The 22,404-nt window shown below is 37.1% G+C and overlaps 1 pseudogene; it reads left to right on the plus strand.

Moving 5' to 3' along the window:
- Positions 1-19,688: 19,688 nt before the first annotated feature.
- Positions 19,689-21,327, plus strand: LOC118838171 (annotated as a pseudogene).
- Positions 21,328-22,404: the final 1,077 nt, after the last annotated feature.

Raw genomic sequence — 22,404 nt, forward strand, 5'->3', positions numbered from 1 at the left:
TCTGACTCTAGAATATCAAGGAAGTTCTCCTTGATAATTTCTTGCAAGATGATATCTAGGCTCTTTTTTGATCATGGCTTTCAGGTAGTCCAATAATTTTTAAATTATCTCTTCTGAATCTATTTTTCACTATATATTCACTAGAGATTTCCTATGTGAAAGGCAGCTTGTATATAATTGTACATTTATTGTTATACATGTGGATTACTGTATGTTTGTGTAATTTTTTTTATTTTCTGTTTTTTTATGTTTCGTGTTATAGTCATGCAATAGAAATATGACAATTGTTTTGCATACGTGCTACTGCTTGTAATTAAGTTGCATTTTCCATATAAGTCTATTGATAGTATTATTGTTACAGCTAGCTGGCTGTGCCTTATTAGTTTGCCGTGCTTATCACTTTTCATTGATTACATTGTATTGTGGATGTGCTTGTATTTTTGAGGGGGGCATGTGTTATATCTTAAATGTAGTGGGGCAAGATGCCACTAGAATATCCTCCAAGGATATGCTCTGTTTTTTGTATACATCATCTCTACGCTAGTTATACTCAGTATAATTCCATGTCTACTACATATTTGTTTTAATTTTTAATTTGTTTATTTTAAATATTCATTTAAAAAATTGTTCCAAATTCTCCCTCTACTTGCAGATCTTCTCCTACAAATTATATATGTAAGGTTATGCAAAACTTATTGCCATGTTGCAAAAAAAAATTAAAATAAATAAATAAAAAGCAATCTTAGTCTGGTCAGTATCTCCGCCTTAACTTGACCATGATCTCATAAGGATTATATATCAAATGAAAGTTGAACTCAAGTGTTTCTGGCTCTAAGGCCCAAAATACTGCTAAACACAGTCTGAATTAGATTAAAATGCAATGGGAAATGTTAAATAAAATAAATAAGAATGCAATAACGTATATAAATAAATAAAAATGCAAAAACCCTCAGAAAATAGGAATTTGGGATATTCTAATTTCAAATGTATCCTGAAAGGATATACTTCTATTTTAGTTTCACACCACTACACTACAACATGTTGTCCCTCTAAACTATACACATTATGAAATGAAGCTACAATTGTAGGCTAAAAAATTACTTCTTATCAAAATAGGATATAACTGAGATATATAATTAATAAGAAATGGGAAGTCAATTCAATCCAATTAAAATTTTGCTTGTACTCCCTTGCACATTCACATGCTCAAAACCGTGATCCATTTTACTTAGATATTTTATTACATAGCTTCATATTGCTAAGCATTGAAACCATAAGAATTCTGGCCATGAAAAGGAGATTTGACTGCAATTCACATTTAGAGAATAGTAGCTAAAATACATAGTATTGACTGTTTCCCACAAAGAGAGCTTGCTATACTAAACTGAAAAGAGATTTATTACTGGGAAATATTCATTCTTTACTTAAAAGCCTAATTTCCAATTAAAATTGAAGATGCTATTAAATCAATGAAAGAATTATATCCAAGAAGGATCTATGCCAACTATTTGATTTTTTTTAAAATATTAAAATTGTTTGCTTTGTGCCAATTTATATTCAAACCTTTAAGTGTTTTTCTCTTCCTTCTGATATAGATTCTCCCTGGGCATCATGTTTATTTAAAAAAATAAAAGAAAAACAAACAATAACAACAAAAAACTTGAATCGCAAAACATAGAATACAAAATTCCCAATGGTAGCTTATAACTTGGGAAAGGAATGGACATTGAATAGGTTTCAATTTTCACTGAGTAATATTGTACAGAGGAATCCCAAAAAGAAAAAAAAATGCATATAGTTTTGGGAATCTTGGATTGGTATCTAGGCCTGATTCTGCTATTAATGAGCTTAAACACTCTAGATAAGATACTTCAGCTCCTTTAAATACCATTTTGTAATAAAGAAAATGTTGTTTACATGTAGAAGGAATAGAATCAGTGATGTAAGAATACTTCCAAAGTTTTGAAATGCTATAGAAATATTTGTGATGCTATGTATTACTGTGATATGAATGGAGAGGTAATAGATATTCTTGTCCTAAGAGGTCTCTGGATTATTTTAATAATCTCAAGTACCGTTCATAAATCTGCCAGTAATTCTTGAAAGTTTTTCATTAGCAGCCTACAGTGATTATATGGTCAGCTTGATTTGATGATATAATATTTCTGATCTGGATAACTAATACTAAAACATATTAATATTGTCTACCTCTGCTATAGTCCTAATTCAATGCCTTATCATGGTGTGGAGATGACTCTAGGTTCTCCAAGGCTATGACAATGAAGTACAATATTAAGCAGGTTATATTAAGCTAAAAAGTCTTTGAGCATGGTCCTAGCTATAAATGTAAGCAGACATAGCAAACTGAAAGAAGCTTGTCACAGTTAGACTGACCATCAAGTGATGAACTTTTTTGAGTCACAACAGTTAGCAAGTGGGAGCTGCACCATTGGAATCACAGGTCACTTGACGTACTGAAGAATACACTGACATATAATACTATGACACACACAAAAATAGTTACCTATTCTATAATTTAGCCAATTGAATTGAGAACCAATATGGAAAATCTAACCCAACAAAACAATTGAAAAATTGAAAAAAATGGTTTGTTCTAACCTACAGTGTCCATATATCCAGAGTCAATTCTGTTATTGACATAAGAAACTCCTTTAAATGTTATCCGTACACTCCCTTGGTTCTTGTTAATTGCAATGTAGTTTCCATTAATGAGGTTTAGAGGACTTTGATTCCCCATGTACTTAAACCGACCTCATTAAAGCTCAGTGGTACAGGTCAGTGGTAATGAGCATAGCCAGGATATCTTAACCACCTGCAGTTTGAGTTTGTCAGTCAATGACATTTATTGAGCACCTACTGTGTGAAGTAGAGTGAACTAGGAAATCAAAAGGGAAATAGAAGACATCTTAACTACTTTCAACAGGCAAAGTTTTCTGAGAGAAAATGTAAATTCTCTATGAGCTATGGGTAAAGAAAAGATGATATATTCTGACTATATATACATACATCATATATATATATACACACACACATATACACATATGTGTACTGTGTATGTGGATACATATATGTGTCTATGTATATGTGTGTATGTATATATCGCATATATACCAGTGTATATACATACACACATGTGCAGGAGTGCTCTTTTGACTCTGTGCTAGCTTCCTCTAACCACCCAAATTCACACTGGAAGGTTGGAAGTGCTAAAAGATGTTGTCACTCCTCTACAACTCACTCTTGGTATATTAAAGGGAAGCCTTATGAAATGGAAAATGTTCTTGCTACTCAAAACAGTAAGTCCAAAACCAGCTGTGTGTTTCTTATTAACAAAACTGACAATGAATTCCATTAATATTTTTCCCTGAAAAAAAAAAGTATTCCAGTATTTTCTTATTGTATATTACCATAATTTTACCCAGTATTACTACCCAGTCTCCTCCCCACTAGCCATTCCATGTAATAAGTAATAATTTTAAGACAAAAAAGGAGGAAAAAAAGAATAAATATAACTTGATACATTAGTCAACATACAGCCAATAAACATTGATTAAGTACCTTGCTAGTGCCAGGCAATGTGCTAAGCAATGGGGATACAAGAAAACAGTCCATACCTTTACGGAGCTAATGATCTAATCAAGTCAATGAGAAAAGAACTCTGTACAAATTACACATGCACACATACATATATATGTGCATATATATGTATATATATGCATACACACACATATAAATACACTTATGGATATATATACAGAGAGATAGATGCACATGCACATATATATATATATATACATATAAACACATGTGTACACACTTATATACACAGATCATCTATACATATGTATAGATGCATGTATACGTATACACATACACACACACCGCACACAGAAACACACACGCATATATATATATATATATATATATATATACATACATATGATGAATTGAAAAGGGAAGGCACTAGAATTACTAGACTTGGAAAAGCCTTCTGTTTCAACAATCCGGCTAGCAGCTTCTGTGGGGGTGTAAGATCCACAAACAACCAGCACACAGAAAGCTGCCAACACACTGTAAAAGCACAGGTTCTTTTGATCTGCTTTAGTAAGGAAAACAATGTCAAGGGGTTGACAAGCTTACATTAATTCAGCATACAAATATTAGTTCAGGGGAAAAGACCAGCACCCTGAACTTCAGAGCTAAATACAAACAAAGTACGAACATCGACAGACAGACCTTGTCTGATTCAAATCCCAATACATAGTTACCAGAGTTTAACAAAGTCCCAACATCCGGGTTTACAAGGGCCCTTAGCTATAGCTGCCCAGAGTCTCCTCATCGGCACACCAACATGAGTGAGAGCCCTAAACAAATTACAAACATTGACAGACAGACCAAATACAGATTCATAGTTACCAACATCTAGGTTCAGCCTGGGAGCTCATAACGTGGGCTGGCCCAGAGTCACTTGCACCACCACTGCTGTGGCTAAGAGCTCCAAAGAACAGAAAGCCAACCCCTGGTTTTATATCTTTTTCAGGGTCAGGGGTGAGTTACACATGCAGCTCACCCACGTGACCTAGAATCGTCGCAAAAAGGCAACTTGAACCCACATGATCTAAAAGCCTCTGATGTCCCAAACATGTCACTCAAACTCATGTGTAAACTAGGCCCTCCCCTTAGTTAGCCCCACCTTGGGCCCCAGCTTAGTTACCAATCCATACCCACATAGGTTTTACACCTAATAGGGGTTTGGGCCTGGGGCTTAGCACCTAGTAAGACTCAATGAAATACACTGAATTACTCAAAGGAAACAAAAGCCAAACTCTTCAAGGGCACTTGGTTGAACTAAGTGCTAAGAGCCCATTTTGCTTACCAAGACACCTTCTTACAGCAAATGTGAATTTAGTTAGGATTTGAAGGCAGCCAAAAAAGCCAGGAAGCAGAGATGAATTGGGAGAGCATTCCAGACATGGGAGAAAAGCAGTGAAAATGCACAGAGCCAAAAGATGGAGCCTTGTTTGTAAAACAGAAAGGAGGTAAGTGTAACTTGATCAAAGATTATAGGATGAATAAGGTATAAGCAAACTGAAAAGGTATGAAGAGTGGCTAAATTATGAAGGAGTATGAACACTAAATTGAAGATTTTGTATTTGATCCCAGAGGTAACAGAGAGTTATTGGTATTTACTGAGTAGGAAAATTTATGAAAAATCATGAATTTTATGTAGTTGAATGGAGGGTGTTTTGGAGTGTGGAGATAATTGAGGCAGGCAGACCCATCAGAAGAGTCTTACAATATCAGAACAATCATCCAGGCATGAGGTAATGAGGGCCTGCATCAAAATGGTGGCACTGTGGGAGCCAAGATGGCTGCATGAAGGCAGCGTCTTACTGGAGCTCTCTCACAAGGTCTGTCAGATTCCTATAAAAAAGTGAATTTGAGCAGATCTGAGAGAGTCAGAAACTGCGAGCAGTCTGCGTGGGGCAAATTTCCGAGCCGGGAGAGTCTGAAAGGTGGGAGGCACGAAACTGTAGGCTTGGAGAGTGCTTGGTGCGGAGCTGCTCCAGACCCAGGCAGAAGTGGCCGGCCAGGAAATCCACGTGGGAGACGGGCTGGGAGAAAGCTGGGCGCCCGAAACCAGTGGAGATCCCCAGGCCTCCGAACACAGGACGGCAGTCTGTGGAAGCGACGAGAGGCAGCGCAAGGCCACCCATGAAATACCGTCTCCAGAAGTTTGCAGCCCAAACGTATTAAAGGCGGTTTCTTGAGCTTCCGGGAGTTCTTAATGTCCAGGTAAACAGCTCTAATCCCTCCCCTCCCCACCCAGAGAATCCCTCGGGGAAAAAAAAGAACGCTGGAACTGAGGAGAAAGTAGTGGGGCTTCAGTGGTCAAATAGCAGAAGTTCATCAGTCCCATAGGGGCAGAGTCGGCAGGGGTCAATGCCAGGAGCCCAGACATAACCTTGCTCCTCCAGGGGAAGTGCCAGACATCAGCTCAAATAACAAACAGCTGATACCATTGCTGAAAAGCAAGTGCTGAACAGCACCCACAGGGAGTGAGATGCCAGGGAGCCAGACCCCTCTCCCACACCTCAGGAAACTGAAGGTTATAATTCTAGACTCACAACCCCCAGAATAAGAAAGCTGGGACAGAAAGCCCTGAGGCCCACAGATAGAAATTCATTGTAAAGCCAGCAAAAGGCAAACCAACATGAAGAAGAACACAAAAAAACCGAGGACAATAGATTCTTTTTATGGAGACAGGCAGGATCAAAATACAAATATCCAAGAGGAAAGTGACGATACTGTAGATACATCAGATACCTCAAAAGGTAATATGAACTGGTCTCCAGCCAAAAAAGCCCTGCTGGAAGAGCTAAAGGAGGATTTTAAAAACCAAATTAGGGAGCTAAAAGAAAATATGGAAAAAATGGAAAAAAAATTCACTGATGAAATCAAGTCCCTAAAGAATAAGATTGGGGAAAAGGATACGGAGATTCAGAATCTAGAGAGAGAAAAGGACAGCCTGAGAGGCAAAATCAACCAATTGGAAAAGGAGACTCAAAAGCAAAATGTAAACACTAACTCATTAAAAATTAGACTTGAGCAAGTGGAAGCTAACGAATCTATGAGGCAGCAAGAAGTAATAATAACACAAAACGTAAAGAATGAAAAAACAGAAAAAAATGTGAAATATCTGATTGGCAAAAGAACTGACCTGGAAAATAGATCCAGGAGAGACAATTTGAGAGTTATTGGTCTACTGGAAATCCACGATGAAAAAAGGAGCCTTGACAGTATCTTCAAAGAAATTCTCAAAGACAACTGCCCAGAGGTCCTAGAACCAGAGGGCAAAATAGTCATTGAAAGAATTCACCGATCACCCCCTGAAAGAGATCCCAAACTGAAAACACCAGGAAATATTATAGCCAAATTTCAGAGCTATAAACTCAAGGAGAAAATACTGCAAGCAGCCAAAAGGAAGCAATTCAAATATCATGGAACTACAGTCAGGATCACGCAGGATCTCTCAGCTTCCACATTAAAAGACAGGAGAAATTGGAATATGATATTCCAAGGGCAAAGAAGCTGGGACTACAATCAAGGATCAACTACCCAGCAAAACTAAGCATAATTTTCCAGGCAAGGCGATGGACATTCAATGAAATAAGGGAATTCCAGACCTTCCTGATGAAAAGGCCAGAACTCAATGGAAAATTTGATCTCCAAATACAAAACTCAAGAGAGACATAAAAAGGTAACCAGGGGGAAAAACCCCACAAACCTTATTAACCAATAAGGGCAGGATGTTTACATCTTTATGTGGATTATATCATCTTATGTATGTTTTATATATATCTATATATATATATATGTATGTATATGTATATATGTATATATTAACATATATACATACATATATAAGTCATTCTTGTGAATGGTACAGCTATTATGACAAATGAAAGAGATATACATAGGCTGTGAATGCATGTATAAATTAATTGATGTAAAGATATTAAATATAAGTAAGAGATATAAAGGGAGGGGTATGAGGGAAGTGGTAAGGAGGTAGTAGAAAAGGGTCAATTACACCAAATGAAGTTGCACAAAAACATATTATAGTAGAGGGAAAGAAGGGAGGGAGAAAAGCAGTATTTGAGCTTTACTGTCATCTGATCTAGTTCAAGAAGGGAATAACATACTCTGATAAGTATAGAAATCTAACTCGTCCTAGGGGAAGTGGGAGGGTAAGGGGGGAAAAAGGGAGGGGGGGCGGTCAGAAGGGAGAGGAGAAGTAGCAAGTGGGTAACGGTAAGATAAGGGAGGGGAATAAAGAGGGAGGGGTAACTGAGGAAAGCGGCGGTCAAAAGCAAAACTTTGTTGAGGAGGAGAAGGGGAAAGGGAGAAATAAAAGCATAAACAGAGGGAATTAGGATGGAGAAAAAGACACAGATCGAAATCATAACCCTGAATGTGCAGGGGATGAACATTCTCACAAAACAGAAGCAGATAGCAGAATGGATTAAAAACCATAATCCTACAGTATGCTGTTTACAAGAAACGCATTTGAAATAGGGGGATACACATAGGGTTAAGGTAAAAGGCTGGAGTAAAATATATTGTGCCTCAGCTAAAGTTAAAAAAGCAGGTGTAGCAATCCTAATCTCAGACAAAGCAAAAGTAAAGATAGATCTAATTAAAAGAGATAAGGAAAGACATTATATCCTGCTAAAAGGCACCTTAAACAATGAAGAAATTTCATTCCTTAACATATATGCACCAAGTGGTAAGGCACACAAATTCTTAGAGGAGAGGTTAATGCAGTTACAGGAAGAAATAGACAGCAAAACTATAATATTGGGAGACCTCAACCTCCCCCTTTCTGAACTTGATAAATCTAACCTCAAAGTAAATAAGAAAAAAGTTAAGGAGGTAAACAGAATTTTAGAAAAGGCACATATGATTGACCTCTGGAGAAAACTGAATGGGGATAAAAAGGAATATACTTTCTTCTCAAAACTACATGGCACATACTCAAAAATTGACCATGGACTAGGGCATAAAAACCTCACAATCCAGTGCAGAAAAGCAGAAGTAGTCAATGCATCCTTTTTAGATCATGATGCAATAAGAATCATTTTCAATAAAGTACCATGGAAAAATAAGCTAAAAACTAATTGGAAACTAAATAATTTAATTCTAAAGAATGAGTTGGCCAAAGAACAAATCAGAGAAACAATTAATAATTTCAGTCAAGAGAATGACAATAATGAAACAACATACCAAAACTTATGGGATGCAGCAAAAGCAGTTCTTAGGGGAAGTTTTATATCTCTAAAGGCCTACATGAATAAAATAAGGAAAGAGGAGATCAATGATCTGGGCATGCAGCTGAAAAAGCTAGAAAAAGAGCACATTGAAAACCCCCATTTAAATACCAAATTAGAAATACTGAAAATCAAAGGAGAGATGAATAAAATTGAAACCAAGAAAACTATTGAATTAATAAATAAAACAAAGAGCTGGTTTTATGAAGAAAACAATATAATTGATAAACCTTTGGCCAATTTGATTAAAAAAAAGAAAGAAGAAAATCAAATTACCAGTATCAAAAATGAAAAGGGTGAGGTCACCTCTAATGAAGAGGAAATCAAAAAAATAATTTGGAATTATTTTGCTCAACTGTATGCACATAAATTTGACAACCTTAGAGATATGGATGAATATCTACAAAAACATAAACTGCCCAGGCTAACAGAAAAAGAAGTGAAATTTCTTAATAACCCCATATCAGAAAAAGAAATTGAGCATTCCATCAATGAACTCCCTACGAAAAAATCTCCAGGTCCAGATGGTTTTACATGTGAATTCTATCAAACATTTAAAGAACAACTAATTCCAATACTTTGTAGACTAGGTAGAATTTGTAGAATAGGTGAAGAAGGAGTCCTACCAAATTCTTTTTATGACACAAATATGGTACTAATACCCAAACCAGGTAGAGTTAAAACTGAGAAAGAAAATTATAGACCAATTTCTCTAATGAATATTGATGCAAAAACTTTAAATAAAATATTAGCAAAACAATTGCAGCAACTCATTACGAGAATAATACACTATGACCAGGTAGGATTTATTCCAGGAATGCAAGGCTGGTTCAATATTAGGACAACTATTAGCATAATTGACCATATCAACAACAAAACTAGCAGAAACCATATGATCATCTCAATAGACGCAGAAAAAGCCTTTGACAAAGTACAACACCTATTCCTATTAAAAACACTAGAAAGCATAGGAATAAGGGGAACCTTCCTCAAAATTATAAATAGCATCTACCTAAAACCATCGACAAGCATTATTTGCAATGGGGATAAACTAGATGCATTCCCAATAAGATCAGGGGTGAAACAAGAACGTCCATTATCACCCCTATTATTCAATTTGGTACTAGAAACATTAGCTGTAGCAATAAGAGAAGAAAAAGAAATTGAAGGAATTAGAATAGGAAAAGAAGAAACTAAATTATCACTTTTTGCAGATGATATGATGATTTATCTAGAGAATCCTAGAGAATCAAGTAAAAAACTACTTGAAATAATAAACAACTTTAGCAAAGTTGCAGGATATAAAATAAACCCACATAAATCCTCAGCATTCCTATACATTACTGACAAAGCCCAACAGCAAGAGATAGAAAGAGAAATTCCATTCAAAGTTACTGAAGGCACTATAAAATATTTGGGAGTCTATTTGCCAAGACAAACCCAGGGCCTATATGAACATAACTATGAAACACTTTTCAAGCGAATAAAATCAAATCTAAATAGATGGAAAAATATTAGTTGCTCATGGTTAGGCCGAGCTAATATAATAAAAATGACAATTCTACCTAAATTAATCTATCTATTCAGTGCCATACCAATCGAACTACCAAAAAATTATTTTACTGAGCTGGACAAAATAATAACAAAATTCATTTGGAAAAACAAGAGGTCTAGAGTATCTAGGATATTAATGAAAAGACATGCTAGAGAAGGTGGCTTAGCCACACCAGATATTAAACTGTGCTACACAGCAGCAGTCATAAAAACTGCCTGGTACTGGTTAAGAAACAGGGGTGTGGATCAGTGGAATAGGATAGGTACACAAGTAGGAGAAATCAACAAGTTTAGCAATCTACTCTTTGATAAACCCAAAGAGACCAGCTTCTGGGCTAATAATTCACTATTTTCACAAAAACTGTTGGGAAAATTGGAAAATGGTAGGGCAAAAACTGGGCATAGACCAATATCTTACACCATATACCAAAATAAAGTCAAAATAGGTTCATGATTTCGGTGTAAAAGCTGATACTCTAAGTAATTTGGGAAAGCAAGGAATAGTTTACTTATCAGATTTATGGAAAAGTAAAGAATTCTTGACCCAACAAGAGATAGAGAGCATTACAAAATGCAAAATGGATAATTTTGATTATGTCAAATTGAAATGTTTTTGTACAAAAAAAGCCAATGCAACAAGAATTAGGAGGGAAGCAGAAAATTGGGAGAAAATCTTTGCAACTAGTATCTCTGATAAAGGCCTCATCTCTAAAATATACAGGGAGCTAAGTCAAATATATAGGAATACAAGCCATTCCCCAATTGAGAAATGGTCAAAGGATATGAACAGGCAGTTTTCAGAGGAAGAAATTAAAGCTATCTATAGGCATGTGAAAAAATGCTCTGGATCACTACTGGTTAGAGAAATGCAAATCAAAACAACTCTTAGATACCACATCTCTCCTGTCAGATTGGCTAAAATAACAAAACAGGAAAATGATAAATGCTGGAAAGGATGTGGGGAAATTGGAACATTGTTGCATTGCTGGTTGAGTTGTGAACTGATCCAGCCATTTTGGATAGCAGTTTGGAACTATGCCCAAAGGACTATAGATATGTTCATACTCTTTGACCCAGCAATACCACTTCTAGGGTTGTATCCCAAAGAAATCACACAAGCGGGAAAAGGACCCATATGTACAAGGATATTTATAGCAGCTCTTTTTGTGGTAGCCAAGAATTGGAAATCAAAGGGATGCCCATCAATTGGGGAATGGCTGAACAAGCTGTGGTATATGAAGGTGATGGAATACTACTGTGCCATAAGAAACGGGGATGATGCTGACTTCGTAACAACCTGGAAAAACCTACACGACATAATGCTGAATGAGCGGAGCAGAGCCAGGAGAACGTTGTGCACAGCCACAGATATATGGATTCCATGAGGACCAACCCTGACATACTTCGCTCTTCTCAGAAACCTAAGGGGCAAGGACAACTCCAGGGGACTCAAGATGGAGAATGCTATCTTCATCCAGAGAAAGAACTGTGAAGTTTGAATACAGATCGAGGTGCACTACATGCTCGCCTTTTTTGCTTCTCTTTTGTTTTTGTTTTTGGGTTGGTTTTTTTTTTTGGTTCTGTTTCTTCTTTCTCATGATTCATTCCATTGGTCAAAATTCTTCTCCACAACTTGACTAGTGCATAAATTAATTCAATGTGAAGTTATACATGACAGTTATATGAGATTCCATGCCGTCTTGGGGAGGGAGGGGTGAGGGAGGGGAGAAAATCTGGAACTCAAAACTATGTAGAACCGTGTGTGGTAAACTAAAAATAAATAAAGAAATTTTAAAAAAAATTTAAAAAAAATATAAAAAAATGATGGCAGTGTCAGGGAGAAGAGACCCTGATGAAGAGATGTTGCGAAGGTGAAATCAACCGACATTGACAACAGAATAGATATAGTGGTTGAGAGACCATGAGGAATTGAGAATTATGACAACAAGTTTGTGAACATTATTGATTAGGAGGAGGTGATACCCTCTACAATATTAAGGAATTATTATTAATGATTTGGAACATATTTTGAGATGGTTCTTAAAAAGTTGCAATTATTCTTATGTAAACTATTCATATCCCTTTACCACTTATCTATTTATTAGTGAGTAGATTTTAGTAATATACAAATATACACATGCATGTATGATATGTATAGATAGGTATATGTTATATATTCACATATATATGAATACATTATATGTATGCATTTCTGTGTGTGTCATGTGTGTATGCTGCATTGTTTTTTAGGATATATCTATATATATATACATATATATGTGTGTGTGTAGATAGATGCATATCTACACACATGTGTATGTGCATACATATGTATAACATGCATGTTACTTGTTTGTGAAACTTAAATGCCCAACTCTTACTGAATAAATTTGATACCAAGATTTTTTTCAACCATCTCCCTTTTATCCAGGATGCATTATTTTTTGTGGAAAAGTTTTTCACTTTCATGTAATGAAATTTATCTATTTTATCTCCTGTAATTGCCTCTCTTCCTTATTTGGTTAAGAATTAATCTCTTATACATAATTGTGAGAGATGATCCGCTATTCCTATTTTTCATTTTATGATTTTTAATATTAATTTAACCTATTTATTCAATAAATAATCATTTATTAAGATCCTAAGATCCTTTCCTACCCATTCTATAGGGCTCAGGTGAGGCCAGTTAAGAGAGGCAGGCCCATACCTTTGTGATGCCAATCAGTGATTGAAGATCTTTCCCACCCTCTTTTGCTGATTGGGTGTGAGGCCCTAGGGCCCTAAAAAGAACATAAGCACCCAGAAGGTAGCCATTGAGAACTGAGAATTCAAAAGTCAGAAGAGAAGCCAGACTTCAGAATTCAGCCCAAGGAGAACTCTGAGGCCACAGAGCTGCAGAAGTGAGTGCTGAGAGGAGAGTAGTGGAGACCAGAGAGCTGCAGACCAGAGGACTGAGGGGGGAGAGGACAGGCAAGCAAACAGTTAGCATTCCTGAGTGATTGTTTATGGGAAGGCCCTAGTTGCAGGGGTTGGGGGAGGGGGGGCAGGTTACAGGATGACTTGGCTCTTTGCTGTAATACTGTGTTTTAATCTCCTTGTTGCTAAATTGAGGTGGGCTTCCTGGTTCTGGAATACAACTATTGCTGTATTGAATTTGAATTACTGGTTCTGGGATTAGATTCTTTCGTGCCTAAATAAATGTTATACTTCCTCTGCTTTCTACCTAGAGAGTTTTTCATACTTTGCGATTCTGAACCATACAGGCATGTTTGTGGTCATAGTGGAGGCCATGAATCTTGCCTTACTAATACAGATAAGCACAGAAATGGTAATTAGACCCATAGGAGATAAGGATATCACCGAGTGAAGTAGTGTAGAGGAAGAAGAAAAGAAGGTCCAGGACAGAACTCTGGGGGACACCTAGAGTTAGGCAGCATATACTGGAGAAAGATCTAGTGAAGGAGACAGAGAAAGAGAAGTCAGATAGGTAGAAGGAAAAGCAGGAGAGAATGGTGTCCCAAAAATATACAGAGAAGAATGTGTCAAGGAGGAGATAGAGATCAACCATGTCAAAAGACTGCAGAGATTGATGATTGATAAAAGGCCATTGGATTTGGCAGCTTTGTAACTTTTGAGAGAGTAGTTTCAATGGAATGATAATACTGGGAGCTAGATTTTAAATGGTTAAGAGGAAAGTGAGTGGAGAGAATGTGGAGGCACCTATTATAGAAAGACTTCTTGAGGAGTTTAGCTATAAAGTTCAAGAGAGTATTAGTGCTTTATTGTTGTTGTTTTCATGTCCAACTCTTGAAGACCCCATTTGTGGGTTTTCATGGCAATGATAATGGTATGGTTTGCCATTTCCTTCTCCAGCTCATCCTGAAGATGAGGAAACTGAGATAAACAAGGTTAAGTGACTTGCCCAGATTCATACATCTAGTAAGTATCTGAAGCTAGAATTGAGTTCAAGTCTTTCTGACTCCAGGCCTAGCACTCTATCCACTGTTTCGTCTAACTGCATCAAAAGAGTTATAGGAATATAGTTAGCAGGGATGGAAGGATCAAATACATCTGTTTTGTTTAGTTTTTTTGGTTTTTTCTGCCAAGATGGGATATGTACATGTTTATAGGCAGTAGAAAGTGATGCAGTAGAGAGGGAGAAACTGAAAATAAATGCAAGAGTGGAGATAAAAGAAGTGCAATCTTTTGTACTAGCTGGGATGGAATTTCTTGTTTTTCCTGTGTATTTTAAGAGTACCCATGACATCATGATGTTGGGGTCAGGGTATAACATGTTAAGATGTGGAATAATATCACTTAAACCAGTAGAGTGAGGAGCTGGGTGATTAGGGTATTTGAGGGAGAATCAATATATATGTTGAAGTCCCCTAATATGAGGGCAGGAGTTGGGAAAGAGAAAAATCATAAGCCAAGTATCCAACTCATTGAGGAAGGGAAGAAAATGACCTGGGAGTCTCTAGTTAACAACCTCCAGGATTTTGATTGGATGATAGATATGAGTGCTTTAAGTCTCAAAAAGAAGCAAGGTTACTGAGTGGTGGAGGAAATGGGAAAACCTGAAAGTTCTAATGCGTAGCAAGGATTATTCAAACCCTGCTACCTCAACTAGTGATCCAAGGATAATGGAAAGGCTGGCCAAAGAGGCTGTGTCATTAGGGGAAAGCCAGATTTCAGTAAGAGCTAGTAGACAGTAGTAATGGGAAGGGATATATTTAAGATGAAAGGAAGTTGGTTGCTTATGGTCCCAATTTCTAGCCAGTTGTTTTGAATTGCTCTCTATTTGTCTACTTTAAAAATGCCGGTTCTACTCTGAGCATATATTGAAAAAAAAGGCAGTTGGTATCTTAGTGTCTTTTTCGCCTATCTTCTGCGTATTTTCCAGCAATTTAATTTAATTGATTTTTCAAAACCTTGATGTGAAGCCAAAAAAAGAAGAAATACTTACCCTCATAGTAAAAAAGAAACTTTTTTAGGATCAAGAGAATAGGCTTTTCTTAACTATGCAAAGAAATAAATGTAACTTTCTTTACACCTTTTTCCACATACCAAACCAGTTGTAGGTACTACCTCTCCTGGAGGAATCTAAGACCTGTTGAAAAGCAGTTGCTTTTCACAGTTTTCTTGACCTTGTTTCTTCAACTGTATCATCTCTGTTGTATCCCACACCAGCAGAAGGATACATCTTAGCATAATAAATTATTATCAGTGTCAGCCACTATGGGAAAGAAAAGAAATGCCTAGCAGATTGCTTTCATTTAGAGAAAAAAAAATTTCTGAGGGAAATGTGTTGCTGACTCTAAATTTCTCTAGACTTGATCCATTGAGTCTGTTCTTGGTAGAAAGCCTTTCCATGTAAACATATTATTTTGTTTCCATTGATTTTCTGAACTGGAAGGCTCTCAATTCCATGAATAGCTATCTTACTCTATTATTATATTCTTTTCATTAGACGTGCCTCATCACAGGCACATTTTCCCAAAATCGGTATGTGCTTGTATATCCATGTTTTCCATTGAGACAATCCTGGTAGTCAACCAAAAACTAAATAGCTCTATATTTTCCCTCCTTCAGCAATGATATATTAGTATCTGTCATCAAAATTATAAAAATGAAGATATATGATTAAAGAAATTTCTTCTATAGGCAGGTTCAAAATTAGGCTTGAAGAACTGATAGCATAGAAGTGACTCCTTGCCAGAGTGTCGTGACAGTGTAGGGTTAGAATGCCATATTGTTGAAGGGTGTTGAAAACTTTTCCACAAATATTCCAAACAAAAGTAATTTGAATTTATTTTTTTAAATTAAGTGCTAACTTATGAATCTATATATAAGCTGAGATCATAGAGTCAGGTAATGAAATAAAAAGTGATGAGTACGATAACTGTTCAGTAGTTTGGAAATGTTGGAATTCTAAGAAATAAATAAGGATAAATTACCCTTATCAATGTAGTTGATTTTTTTTTTTCATTTTGTCAACACATTCTATCTAAGTACGTGAAAAAACTCATAAGTGCAAATCTCATGACTGTGTATATCTGTGCCAGAGAATCATATTACCAATGAAATGCAAAAGCATAGAATTAAAATTGGGCTATGAAAAATTAAAAGTCCTCCATTTCCTGTCCAATAAATTATCAGTAAACATTTGATGAATTATATACCAAAGCTTTACTAAATTTGTTTTATGTTTCAGTGACTGTAATTTTTCAAGTACCTACGTAACAGATTTTAAAATATGGAGGTGAACAAGGGACAAAATATATAAGATTAATTCACTTGAAAAATTTTAAAAGTGGAGTAGGTTCCTTCTCTATCCTCTTGACTTTTTCTTTGTTTTACATATGGGCATATAGACTTTTAATATATTCCCACAGAATATTTTTCCTGTCAGGAGGAGCACAGAAACTTTCTTGGTTTTAAGAGATTACTCTTTTTCTCTATTTACAATTGAGAACTAGAATTCAGGTGGGGGACCTCAGCTATTAGCTCATTGCTCCCACTTATGAAATGAGTGGGGTCACTGTTGAATGACTTAGAGAAAAAGCCTGTTTTCAATAGTTTCCACAATGTCTCTGTGTGTCTCGACTTTTCAAGTTAATTTTGAACATTCTTCCTTATGGCACCCTTTATTCTAACTACAATTTTGAACTTTAGACATATCTTTGGCTATATCTTTGATAACATATACACATAGATGTCTCTGTGTGTGTATAGATGTGTATGAATACATGTATACATGTGTGAATATATATGCAGACATTTATGTGTGTATACATGTGCAAGTATGTATATACTGGCTTGATACCCAACTAGACCCACTCTATATCTGATAGTTTTGTCCTTATTGGAGTTATCGGTATACTTACGCTCATTAAAGATCTCCATCTTTTCATCTTCCTGACGCTAGAACATTTTTTTCTTCTCACAGAGTAGTTCCAAATGTTGAATATGTCATACTACAATTGTTTTTGTTTCTCATCTTTGCTAAGTACTCTAGATATAAATAAATGTAAAAACAAAGAATCTTCCTCTCCTATTCTCATCTTTCCTATTTCTTCTGTCCTCCCAGTCAATTGGGCTCTTGTAAACCTGTCATCAGTGTCAGCCTCAGCTTTGCCTTCAAATTCACCTCACATAACCGCTATGTTTTCAAATCTTATTTTTTTTACCTACACAGCATCTCTCTTATAAGTTTCCTTCTCTTTACTCACAGAGCCACAATATTGTACAGACCCTTAAAGCCTCTCAATAAAAAAAATGCTTTCAAAGCCTTCTAATTAGTCTCTTTACCTAAAGTTACATCCTGTTCAGTCAGTCAAGAAGCATTTATGAAGTGCTTACTATGTGTCAGGAATTGTGTTTACTGCAGGGGATCAAAAAAAAGGCTGAAACATGGTCCCTGCCCTCAAGGAACTCACATATTTATGGAGGAGAAAGTATGTGAAGAGTGTATATACAAATAGTATACAGTATAAATAAAAAAGCAATTTTAGAGGAAAGGAATTAGCAGTGAGGGCTTGGGTTAGGAGAGGAGGAGGACTGAGAAAAGCCTCTAGCAGAAGATATTTGAGCTGAATTATGAAGGAAGTCACAAAAACCAGGTTGAAGAGCTGAGGAGAAAGAACTTTCTGAGCATGGGACACAGCCAGTTAAAAGGGATGATGGGATTTCAGGGGCAAAGAGCCTAAAAGAGGCGATTTCAGTGAATACTTGTAAGGGGATAAAGTATAAGGAGTCTGGAAAGGCAGGTAGGGGTAAGGTTGTAAAGGCATTAAAATTTTAACAAAATAGTTTTAATTGATCATAGAAAAAATTGGGAACCACTGCTATTTTGTTTGTTTTTAGTATGGAAGTAGAAAACATGATTAGATGGGAATTTTAGGAAAATCACTATGGTAGCTGAGGTAAGGATAGATCGGAATGGGATGATACCAGAGGCAAAAACAGCCAAAAGATTATTATGATAATCCATACAAGATGGTGAAAGCCTATACCAATTTGCTAGCTGATTGAGGGTGGGGCATAGAAAAGGATACACACACACACACACACACACACAGAGTTATATTTATATTTGTGCACGCAGTTGTACATGTTTATATGTATACACACATATAGTTTTGAAGATAGGAGTTAAAAAACTTGAGGACTTATTGGCAATGTAATATATGGTGAGTGTGAATGAGGAATCAAATACTACACTGAGGTAGCAAGTTTGGACTAGGAGGGTGAATGGTATATTTGACACTAATAGGGAAGTTGATAATGGGAATATCTTGAAGGACAAATAATGAGTCAGTATCAAAAAAAGTTGAGTTTGAGATGTCTACAAAGCATCTAGTTCAAGATGTCTTAATCAGGGGTGGGGAACCTGTGCTCTTGAGGCCATATGTGGCTTTCTATTTCCTCAGGTTTGGCCCTTTGACTGAGTGCAAACTTCACAGAGTAAGTCCCCTTAATATAAGGATTTGTTCTGTAAAACAAGGACTCAGTCAAAAGGCTGAACCCAAGGACCTAGAAGGTCACATGTGGCCTTGATAGTGCAAGTTCCCTACCCCTGTCCTAAATGGTGGTGCTAGATTGGAGCTCAAGAGAAAGGATTTATATGAATACACACTCACACAGACACACACAGACACACACACGAGTCACCCTCATAGTGAGGACTATTGAACCCATGGGAGCTAATAGATACAGGGAGAGATGACAGGAACAAGTATTTATGAGGTATCTACTATGTGTAAACACTTTTACAAATATGATCTAATTTTATCCCAAGAACATCATTGTGAAGTAGTTACTATTATTATCCCCATTTTACATTGAGGAAACCATGGCAGACAGAGGTTAAGTAACTTACCCGGAGCCACATAGCTAGTATCTGAGGCTGGATTTGAGCTCAGATCTTCGTGATTCCAGCCTCAGATCTCTATCCACGATACCATCTAATTACCTAGTCCTCTCTTCTCCTTCTAAAATATAAAGATAGAGCTACTGAGCACAGCAGAAGCCTTTCTTTCTCCATAGCGGTTAGCTAGAGCCCCTGACTCCCCAGCAACCATGTTGAAGGGACCCACAGTTGGCATTGATCTTGGCACCACTTACTGGTGGGAGACTGTGGGAGTCTTCCAACATGGGAAAGTGGAGATCACCAACACAGAATGTTTAATTGGTGATGCTGCAAAGAATCAAGTTTCAATAAACGCCACCAATACAGTTTTTGATGCCAAACTTCTGATTTGTTACAGATTTGATGATGCAGTTATACAGTCAGACATGAATCAATGGCCTTTTTCAGTGGTGAATGACACAGGCAGGTCTAGGGTCCAAGTGGAATATAAAGGAGAGACCCAATTTTCGATCCAGAAGAAGTATCTTCCATGGTATTGACCGAGGTGAAAGAAATTGCTGATGCTTACATTGGGAAGACTGTCACAAATGCTATGGTCACAGTAATAGCCTATTTCAATGATTCCCAATGACAGGCTGGAACCAAGGCTGGTCTCAATGTGCTCCAAACCATCAGTGAGCCAACTGCTGCTGCTATTGCTTATGGCTTGGAGAAAAATGTTGGTGCTGAGAGAAATGTGTTGATCTTTGACCTTGGGGTGGTATTTTTGATGTCTCCATTCTTACCATTGAAGATGGTATCTTTGAGGTCAAGTCAACAACTGGGAATACCCACTTGGGTGGGGAGGACTTTGACAACCAAATGGTCAACCATTTTGTTGCCAATTTCAAGCAAAAGCACAAGAAGGACATCAGTGAGAACAGGAGGGCTGTTCGCTCTTTTCACACCACTTGTGAACTTTCAAAGCATGTCCTCTCTTCTAGCACCCAGGCCAGTATTGAGATCGACTACCTCTATGAAGGTATCAACTTCTATATATCAATCACTTGAACCCATTTCAAAGAGCTGAATGCCAGTCTCTTCCATGGCACACTGGACACTGTGGACAAGGCCTTAAGAGATGTCAAGCTAGATAAATCACAGATTCATGACATCTTCCTGGTGGGTGGTTCCACTCAAATCCCCAAATCCAGAAGCTTCTGCAAGACTTCTTCAATAGCAAGGAGATCAACAAGAGTATCAATCCCAAAGAGGCTGTTGCTTATGTTGCAGTTGTCCAGGCTGCCATTTTGTCTGGAGATAAATCTGAGAATGTGCAGGACTTGCTGCTGTTGGATATCACTCCTCTTTCCCTTGTAATTGAAACTGCTGGTGGAGTTATGAGAGTTCTAATCAAATGTAACACCACCATCCCCACCAAGCAGACACAGACATTTACTACCTATTTGGACAACCATCCTGGTGTGCTTATTCAGATTTATGAAGGTGAGAGAGGAATGACAAAGGATAACAACTTGATTGGCAAATTTGAGCTCATAGGAATCCCCCCAGCACCCAGAGGTATTCTTCAGATTGAAGTAACATTTGACATTGATGCAAATGGTGTCCTCAATTTTTCTGCTGTGGTTAAGAGCACAGGGAAGGAGAATAAGGTCACCATCACCAATGACAAAGGATGTCTGAGCAAAGAAGACATTGAGTGTACGGTCCAGGAGGCTGAGGAAAAATAAGGTTGAAGATGAGAAGCAGAGAGACAAGGTGTCTTCCAAGAATTCCCTTGAATCTTATGCTTTCAATATGAAGGCTACTATAGAGGATGAAAAACTGCAAGGCAAAACTGGTAGTGAAGATAAACAGGAGATCCTTGAGAAATGTAATGAAATAACCAACTGGCGGGATAAGAACCAGAAGGAAGAATTTGAGCATCAGCAGAAAGAATTGGAGGTCTGCAACCCCATCATTGCTAAGCTGTACAAGAGGCATGCCTGGTGGGTTCCCAGGGGGTGGAGCAGCCCCTTCTGGAGGTGCCTCTTCTGCACCCACCATTGAAGAGGTCAACTAAGTGCACCAGAAGAGAGAGCATGCCACACAGCTTTCCAAAAATTGAAGGACTCAAATTTGTAGCCAAGGCAGTAATGGTTTAAAAGTAACACTTAAGCTACTGTGTAAATCTGAGCATTCTGAATACTTGAATGTGTTTGGAGGGAGAGAAGTGAACAACATTGCTCTTTATCAGTACTGTACACTAGGGGAAATGCAATTCTTGCCCTGGAGAGTAAAATCTATTTAAAATTGGCAAAAAAAGTATATAGAGAGAAAAGTGTACAGAAAAGAAGCTTGGAGAATATCCATGGATAGTGAGTGTGACCTGGATGAATATTGTCCAAAAAAGAAAGAGGAGCAGATAGGTCAAAAAACAACCGAGAGAGAGAGAGAGAGGTTGCATTAAGGCCTAGAGAGGAGAGAGTAACTAGTTAATGAGGGGAATCAACAGTGTAAAGACAGCCAAAGGGTCAAGTAGTACGAGGATTATGAAAAGGCCAATATATTCAGCAGATATTATCAGTAAGCTTATAGTGATCAGTTTCAATTTGCTGCAGTGGTCAGAAGCCAAATTATTGAGGTTTTAGAATCAAGCAAAAGAAGAGGGAGTAGAGATACCAAATTGTAGCTGAATTCCTGAAGGTTGATGATGTTCCATTTTTAGTCATGTCCAATTTTTCATAACTCAATATGTGGTTTGCTTTGCAAAAATACTGGAGGGTTTTACCATTTCTTTCTCCAGCTCAGGCCTTCACCTGAGGCAAACAGTATTAAATTGCTTTCACATAGTAAGCATCTGATGCCAGATTTGAACTTGGGGAGATGAGCTTTGCTGACTCCAGGCCCAGTACTCTACCCACCACACCACCTAGCTGCCCTGTACCTAAAGGAATTTATCAAAAAAATGGCTTGAGAAATATAAAAATATAACAGAGTTTGTTGGATCAAGTGAGTGATTTTAAGTATGGGAATGGTAAGCCCATGTTGATGGGCATTAGAAAGCAGGTCAGTTGACAGGGAGAAATTGAACATTAGTGACAGAATGGGGATTATGGGGAAGGTAATGTGCTGGAAAAGATGATA

This window comes from Trichosurus vulpecula, chromosome 1, assembly GCF_011100635.1.
Source record: "Trichosurus vulpecula isolate mTriVul1 chromosome 1, mTriVul1.pri, whole genome shotgun sequence".
Taxonomy (NCBI): Eukaryota; Metazoa; Chordata; class Mammalia; order Diprotodontia; family Phalangeridae; genus Trichosurus; species Trichosurus vulpecula.